Genomic DNA, 9789 nt, shown 5'->3' on the forward strand with positions numbered 1-9789 from the left:
AATATACAGGCATGTATATAATGTATGCATAATAAATATAATATCATATAATATTGTTGTTATCGTCATGACATACTTATTATCATACTATTGTACATTCGTAACGCGTTTGTCGTTCTCAGTGAAACAATATACCTATCCATATATTTGATATTATTTTAATAATAATAATATGCAAGTTCTGGAAACGACGGCATTGGACCGTTCCGGTGGAAACAAAATAACACACACTGCAGTAAGTTGTGTGTAGGCATTTAATGCCATTATGATTTATGCTCGTGAGAAATGGACATATCACGTTGTGCAAAATATCTGTATCAGCGTACTTGCCCGTGTGAATTATATGGTAAACACGAACATTGTGGACAATAAAACCATATTCTGCGACGACGTCGGCATAATATATTTTATTGTAAAATGTTTAAGTATACCTGCCGCACTCGCATTATTGAGTAATTAACGTATTTAACAATGATATTATCTCGGTTATTACCTTAAATTGCCAAACGGTTATTTACACTCGAATTGGTCGATTATTTTTAGTGTTCCGTGTCGTGCGAAATACCTACGTCCGTATAGTAATGTTAACATATTATTATTATATCTGCTTGAGAGTAAATGATAATGATAATAGAAATTAAAAAAACAGATTATCGTCGGGAAAAACAATTTTAATGAGCTTAAGGTATTATATTATATTATATTGTGTGTGACGCGTGTGCAATATAAAATATTATTACGCTCGAGGTACGCGATATAATTATTTTGTCGAAACAGCATATTATATTAGCTATGTGCGTACGTATATTATAAGTACATGCAGGTATTCGAAGCACATTTACTATGTATAGAACGTCTCACATATTATGCGGTTAAGTTTTTGCGAGTCAAATTAATTACGGCCAAGTCCGTACGTGAACTTTTAAACGATTCCGTTGGTATAATGTTGGAGATTATATTATATTATTTTATCGCCGAGAATGCGTAAAAAATAAAAAGAAAACAATTTCGTAATATTCGTCCAAAGATATTTTGATAATTTGTCTGTCCAATTGCGACGTTATACATATTATAGATTAGTCACTGCGTTTTGTTTACGAGTATAGAAGAAAAATGCATTAAATTAAATGAAAATACGTAGAAAGTTACACGCACAAGTGACGTTATAATATTTGAACGCGTTCCTTACAGCAATAATTATGTAGGTATAACATATATCATGGTATAATTGGTATATATTTATAGGTATCTTATCTGTACACAATACCCACGAATCATTATAATATTATGTCGGGCAACAGCGTAGTGAGAGTGTCGTGTGTAGGCACCTCCGTGGTCGCAGTTTACACGATCTTTAAATGTCCTCCCTCTATCTGTTTTCTTTTCTTTTTTTTCCAAAGAAAAGGTCAGCCGTGTTGTACTTTTTTATAATATAGTAAGAATATGATGTAATTATTCAACTCATCGGACCTCTCTTTCATCATCGTGACATTTTCCGTGAGAATTCAATATGCTCTTCAGAGCTTGTAGAACTAGGAATGCAATTGATATAAATTTCGTTGTCTTCTAAACAAAGTGAACTTTGGTGCTTTCGCAGCTACTTATAAGTCGCCATGGCAGAGATGATTTATTTATAACACTTACCCGTAATCCAGGATGGAATGAAATTTTTACCTAATTATGGTCAAAGCGTTGAACCAATTCGTGTCTGTCAGATTTTTTATCATATTCATTATAGTAATTTGTAATTAATACTATTTTTTAAGTGCTGCTGTAATTGTAGTAACGTAATGTCTTATCAGTTCATTAGCTTTGTCACAAATATGTAAAAAAATTATATACCATTTAAGTTATACTTGTTTATGATGGAGATTGGAGGGTAGCAAAAAAAGGAAGACCACTACAGCAGATTTGAGAGTAACCGTCGCTAACTTTATTGCAGTAACCTAAAAGCCGTTCCTTACTAGATTGTAGTAGTCAAAACCGTAACAATATCAGTGTTTATTTATTGAATTAATTTTTTTATTATTACTATCATTATTAGTATTTATTTATTGTTGATAAATATGTGTATACTTATATAAATACATTAAAAAATATTAATGTTAATAAGACACACTACTCAGAAACCAGTTTATTATATATCTTCATTCACGCACACGTGTTGCACATTTTTTTAAATTTTATATATTTTAAATTTAAACGCATCCTTTAATACTTGACAATAAATCAACTTAACGAGTTATCACTTATCGCTAAGGGAAAAAACCATAGCTGTTAGAGATTTTTCCTCTAAAAGAAAAATCTACGAATCATAAATGCGTTTTTCTTAATAAAAAACGATGACAACGAAAACTTTACGAGAAAATATTTCACCGTGTTTCCAGCCCAAACACATATTTATGAAATGTGACAACATAATAAACGTAATTGCGCTATTAAATAAATTATTACTAGTTATTACGCCTATACCGTGAAAATAAGCACAATACAAATTAATTATGTCTATAAAGTAAACAAAAATAATTTTCAAAAAAAAAAATGAACGATTCCCACCTCTACGATTCAGTCGTGAATAGTGTAAAAAAAAAAAAGTCTGAAAACAGTGCAATAATGATATTTTTATTTAAACCATATGATAATGATTATGATCATGTTATAATACGTAAGTTGTTCGCTTGACTGTTATAGGGTACTTTATAAGTTATATCCGATTGAATCAATAACCGTAATCGCACAATAGCGAATATTTTACATAGTTGTAATTTAAAACATCTCCACTCTGCAGTGATATTAGTTTATAACATAATATGAACATAAATATGAAGTTATTGAGATATGATATACAATAACGGTAAACTAACCGTGTGCTGTTCAAACAATATTTTTATAACCTGAAATTCTCAAGCATTGAGAAAATGTATAAATATGAGTTCTCGATTTGTATTATTGCGTTGTATAGGTATAACACCGTGAATTCGAGGTTGGACGGACATAGAAAAAATACCTGGATAACTTGGATATCATAATTTATTATGAAGTTCGAATAAAACATTTTGTATTTTAGATGTATTTATGTATTATTCCTTTATATTTAATGAAAAATTGTTTGAATACTTAAGAGTATACCATTATATTTTTGTTGCTGAAGGTCAAATAAATATAAGCATGATTATCATACTACACTGGATGATTTTGACGTGAATTATATTACTGTAGAAAAAAAAAAACGAAAAAAAGACTTCTTTAAACAAACGAAAAAACACATATGCACATGGTAAATTGTATAAATATTTCACCATAAAGGTCAGAAATAAAACAATATAGACATTAAGGGCGGATACTGCGAGGGACCCTGCAGCTATTGCAATCGTTCAGGTTATTATCTGACTGAATTTCAATTTAGCGATCTTTTTTTTTATCCGACTTGAGCATTTTTATTACGGGGCAATTGATGGGATGATATCGCACTTGGACACATATCATCAAACTGTGCGGGGATGAGAACAACCCTTTTTATTATAGCTTATCCCATGCTCTGGTCTAATTCTGAAAAAGTTTAAAATATAGTATCCACATTCTAGGTGTATGGTAGGTAGGTATATTAATACACAATAGCATATATAATATATGGTTTGTAATTTTAGATAAAACTTTTGATTATTTAAAATAATTATTATCACTACAAATAGGTGGTAGGTATAAAACTTTTAAATTGTTTTATTTTATTATTATTATTGTTATTTTACTGATCACAGTTTTTACAAAACGACCTTTTGGAATAAATTAATAAAACAACTTTGATAAAATAACTAAGCAGTATTTATTTTTAATCTTATTGATTCATTTTCAATTGCATTTCTATGTAAACTGCAAAATGTTGTTATAACAATTATTAATATTATAGTAGCACTGAATACCGTACGATTTATATACGACAAGCTATACCATATCGGCTTTGCCCGAAGGAAAATAATTGTTTTTTGTTTTTAATGGATTTGCAAATATTCCTAAGCCGAATTTATTACTTTTTCCATTTACGGTGGCTTTTTTAGGCATTTAAAAAGTGTACAATCGAAACCTATCTGGGTTTCAGTATTACAAAATATGCAATCGCCATTTCAGTAGTAGGCAATCCACCTATAATTGCGGACACGCCGATAAACTACAGTAGGTGCCACTTAGTCACCTGTGTACACAATATAATATGTAAGCTGTACTCATTAATACGCCTTAATTATGAATAGCCAAAGGGTCTTATTAAATAATAAAGCTCACCAATGAACACATCCTTCAACATTACTCAATCACTAATCACCCTGCTAATGACTCTTATTAAAACATCTCGATGATTTTCTCGCGCGCCACATCAAACGGATGACATGGAATGAACTAAGCGATTTCAAAGCACATATACAGCATTGGAAAAACCACAATTCCAAATGTCAATTTCACACGTTTTGTAATTTAGTAAAAAATAAAAAGCAAATGCGTTAAAACCGTCGAATCGTATATTATTACAATTGGAAATATAATACCACCACTGTTGTAATCTTACAACCCCCTCTTTTCCTATCTAGGGGTTGAATTTCCGAAAATCTTTTCTTACCTAAGTCGTAATAGCGGCTATCTGTACGTCGAATTTCAAGCCGTTCCGTCCTGTGGTTTGAGCTGTGCGTTGATAGATCAGTCATGTACTCATGTTATCCTTTTACACCGGCAGATAAATCACAATTCTAGTGGTGCAGTGTTGCGAGTGCAATGATTTATTTTAAAACGGTACCTAAAGTGATATAATATTATTTCATATTTGGTCACTCTTATTCATTACCTGGGTACGGTTAATAATTTTACGTCTAACGATTTGCATCCCATTAAAATTTGAATTTTGCTTTAATAACTAGGTATTTAAAAACCATCAGGGTGAAAATACTCGAGCAAAATATGTGGCCAACTCGGTCCGTCGTACGCATATGCCTATGGACTTATATCATTTTACAATCTCCTCTTGAAATGGGTTTGCCGAGTATTGTGTCTCATCGCCGGGATGTTTTACTGCAGCACAATATCAAATGCTCACTCCGGTGGGACATTCACGAACGTTGTTATATCTATACCAGCTACGGCTTTGTTTATTGAAGTGATTACTGACCCGGCGCAAAGACTAAGACTTGGCGTTGCAATAAATGGAAATAAAACATCTTAAGACACATATATATATATAAATTATAATTATAAAAACGTCTGTCTTATCACACCCCAGGGACGGTTACCCATATATATATATATGTATACCTGCACAGCCGTCGTGCGGTTAAACATCACAAAGCTATAATAAAATAATTGTAAAGCTTTGAAGAGATGACGACGCTGCGCACATTGCTATTAGGAAAATGGAGCACAAACAGTATAAAAAGCACGTGACTGGCTTGACTTTCTGGGAACAATTTCACAGATCACCACTACTACCGTTTTATAATATTTTAAGATTGGTTTATTATTTCTTTGCAATTCAATGTATTGGTATATAGGTGCTACTCTGATACACCATAAATATTGACAAGGTATAAATTTATAATAATTGATCACAATATAATTCACCATAACAATTCTTAGAAAATATTGTATGATTTTTTTTAAAATTGATATTGCTATTTGGTTTTAATAGTGCGTAAGTATAATATACCTATGCGTATTACATATTTTCAGATTATAAAATATATTTCGTATTTTATTCTAAGTTCAAACACGGACGAAATAATATTATATATTGACTATAACTAAGAATAATGATTTATGTTATTTTGTTGTAAATTAAATTTTTTTTATCTATAATATACTAAATTACCAGTTAATATTATAAACTGACAGATCGTTTTCCCTCAGAATAGTTTTTCGTATACAATGATTTTATATAATTGGATTCAAATTTAACGCCACCAATTACAGTGACCCACTTAAAACCTACTGTACAGGAAAGCGACATTCACTTACCCGCTTTTTAGTTTTCTTTTTTTTTTAATATTCATTTATTTATTTGATTTTGCATCTATTCGTAGTCTTTTGGAGCATCAATTCTTTAATTACAACATTTTATATACTTTTTTTTGTAATTTTAAGTCAAAATACACAATCTATTTCATAAGACATAATAAGTATACAGGTCGAAACTTAGAAGACATATAACATGAGAGAATACAGTGATTTAAGAAGCCACCCGATGATAACACTTTAATGTTGACTTTTTTGTTAAGAAGAGAGTTGTCTGTAACATAGTAAGTTATTGTTATGATTGTTATTTGGCATTTTTATCAAGTAAGCAGGAAATTACTTTAGTGAGAAGGGAAATCAATGGATTTGTGAGAGACTTAAAGTCATCTATGAACCTTGACATTATCTTATTAATATCAGGACCATGCGGATCAGGAGGTATTGTGGTATCGGACGGAGCGTTGGACGTTACGTGTGAGTAAGACTGTGTTTGAGAGATAGGTTTATTAGGAATTGAGCGGTTAATTGGGTGACTAGCTTGTACATTTGTAATATTTTTTTTTTATAGTAGGAAAGTAAATATAGTAAATATAATTTTTTTTTTTGAGGAGGTCCAAAACTAAAAGATATCTTGTACTTTTCTTAATAATTTGGAAAAACGTAATGTTTAGATTTGATTTAATTTTTTTTTTGTTAAAATATAATATGTTGTAGTTAATACTCTATTTAAACGAGCGTATACACTTGAATACAATAACGACTTTTTTCTTCGAAAAAACATAGAAATCGATTAAAAAATTATTGTATCCAGTTCAGTGGAACTCATTCTGTATATTACAGAGGTAGGTAGAAAGAGTCGACTTTCAAGCGTCATCATCAAATAACTATGCATAATAGTGTTTTAAGAGCCAATAAATTGATTCTTTCAATTTTCGTTGAGTGTTCATGGAAAATACATTACACATAATTATCCGAATCATTGTTATTGTTATAGATAATAATATAACAAATGTAATAAAATGTGAAACGAGATAATACCTTCTTTAAATATTGTAAATAATAATATCCTAATTTAATAATAAAATTACATTTATAAGTACTCAATTTTTTGTATTAGTATAAAATAATATAATTTAGTTTATTGTTTTTCGTCATACATGATTAAGACGAAATAAACAGATACCTATTAGAGATATTAAATAATGATACATTATACGTAATGGTAGTTATTTATTGAGCCCCTCGCAAACCGTGAGTGTAAATCGCGTAGTATTAGTTTAGAGTTCTACATCGTTATGGGTTGTAAAAATTATTAATTAATATTGGTGCCTGGGTTGCACTGACATGAAAAATTAAGAAAAGGAATACAAAGCTAAAACGATCGAGTGTACAACATATGCAGCAGCTGACTAAACAAAATCGCAACTTGATGATTGCTAATCGTTTTAATTATTGATCAAACCCAGCAATATAATTTACTATGTGTTTGAAATTTTTAAGTTTGAAGTTTCGGCAAAATAAATGTGAGAAATAAAATAACCGAGTCTTTAAGAGATTAGTGGAGAGTACAACATTAAGTCACGAATGCACGAGTGCATAATCGAGGGGGTCATATGCGCGCATGAACGATTCGAACCAATTTCGAGAGATTTTCATTCACATCGAAAATCTGTGAATCGTTAATATTATGTTTTTTTAACAAGTAACCATGACAATGAAAACCTTACGAAAAATCTGCCAGACACATTTTATCGCGTATCCAGCCAAAAATATAACATTTATGTTACAAAAAAAAAAAAACCATAAAATGCATGTGCAACACTTGCAACAGCTGCAGACTATAAACATGCGATCGCGATGAGATAATGTCTATATAGTAATTACAATTATTTTATTCGAACCCAACGCGTATAGTATGATATTTTAGTATTATATGGCTGTGTAATGCGTGCTTGAAGTTGGGGCGGTGAGAAAAAAAATCGTTGATTCTTTGTGTGTGTGGGGGTTAGAGGGGGTGCTGTAAATCACCGGTGCCCGTCACTAACGCATAATCCACCAATGATTCGACCAGATTTCAATGGATACAAGCGACAGAGACGACTCTACCGCAGATTTTCTCAGTCCGGTGAGCCGGGAGAACTGCCGGGCTCGTTGTGGCCCATCATATCGTTTGTGCGCTACAAACTCAAAGTCGCGTTAAATAATTGGCCGTCGAATGTACCGAAATCGCATGACACGATGATCGCGGCCAGCCGACAAGTCGCCCAGCAACGTCAACGCGGAGATACCCTGCCGTGGGTCGACCCGGTGTGCCCGGTGAACTACACACGAGACACATGGTGTCCATTGCATTGTTTGCGCGTATGGGGTACTAATTATGTAGAGCACTGCATCGCTCGCGCCCTAATGACCTACATTACGTACGCATGTCGCGTTATTCGTATATTTATGCCCGTCGAACGGAAATACGACGATGACCGCCCTCGTCGAAACACTACACTTACACTGCGGCGCGGGATGACGTCTCCCCGCCTGCAAAATATTATAAATTTTACACGTTTCCAGGTATAAACCTTTGATAATCCCGCGGGGTTTTAAGTTTCACGTGAGTGCGTGGGTGTGACGCGTGATTATTGTGCCGTCTACCTGCGGCCATATTATTATTATAATAGTGCGTCTGCTCGGTACGCGGCTCCGACATTAATGGAATATATTTCCAAAGAAAAATGCCTTTGTCCCAGGGGGGAGGGGAAGGGGGGAAAGGCCCGCTGATAACGATGGTAACATTGTTTTATACTATTATCGCAGCGTTAATGCACCGTTAATCGTACACGCAGCGCACAGGCCGCCGCCGCGAGTGTATTGTTATAAATAAAACGATCAAATTTGAGATAAAATCGTTTAATACGGTCGGTTTAATGGAAAAGTTTCTCTGAAGCCCCACGAAAACCCATCGAATATCGTAAGTATACAATATATCGTGTATAGTAAATATTTATGTGCATATATTATATTATTCAGAAGATTAAGAGTAATTTTTGTTTAGACTTTTTGTGTGTAAAATAATATATAAATAAACAGCAATTTATTGACCCGGCGCGTCGCACGCATCATTTATCAATGACGCCTCAACGATTTCTTAACACTGCTATAGCCAACCCGTAATATAGTCAAATCAGTATATAGGTACTTATAGTAATACATCAAATTTATAACATGTATTTTTTTTTTTTAGTTTTTAAGTTTCTCTGCAACTTAAATATAGTTTCTACAATAATAGAGCTAACGATAATAAGTCTATATACAAAAGAGGTATAGTAATATAATTATGATTAGTAGAAACACTTAAATATCTATTCACATTATACATAAACGTCAACAGTATACAAATATGAATAAATTATTTTGTTCCTATAACCTGAAGGTCAAATGTGAAATGATAAGCCACGTGCCTAATTGCAAATTGTTCGGAGATAAGGCAGGCAAATCACACAAGTAATCACTTATCCGTAATAAATTTAATAAATTGAAAAAACCACCTACCTATTATAAGTGTATTCTGTGAGCGTATAAGTTATTCAATATTATGTACCTCTATATTTAAATATCATATTATTATTATACTCGAGCACTCGGTTGTTGTAGTTTTCAAAACGAACCCAACTTAACGTAACAATATTATTGAGTGTGCACAGACACACGTGTAAGGTATTGCACACGGGTCAAACGTTATAATTTGCAACACCTATACGGACAGTTATTACAGATATCTACAGGTCTGCACGAAACAAAGAATAT

The sequence above is a fragment of the Myzus persicae genome, unplaced genomic scaffold (genome assembly GCF_001856785.1).
Source record: "Myzus persicae strain clone G006 unplaced genomic scaffold, MPER_G0061.0, whole genome shotgun sequence".
NCBI classification, from domain to species: Eukaryota; Metazoa; Arthropoda; class Insecta; order Hemiptera; family Aphididae; genus Myzus; species Myzus persicae.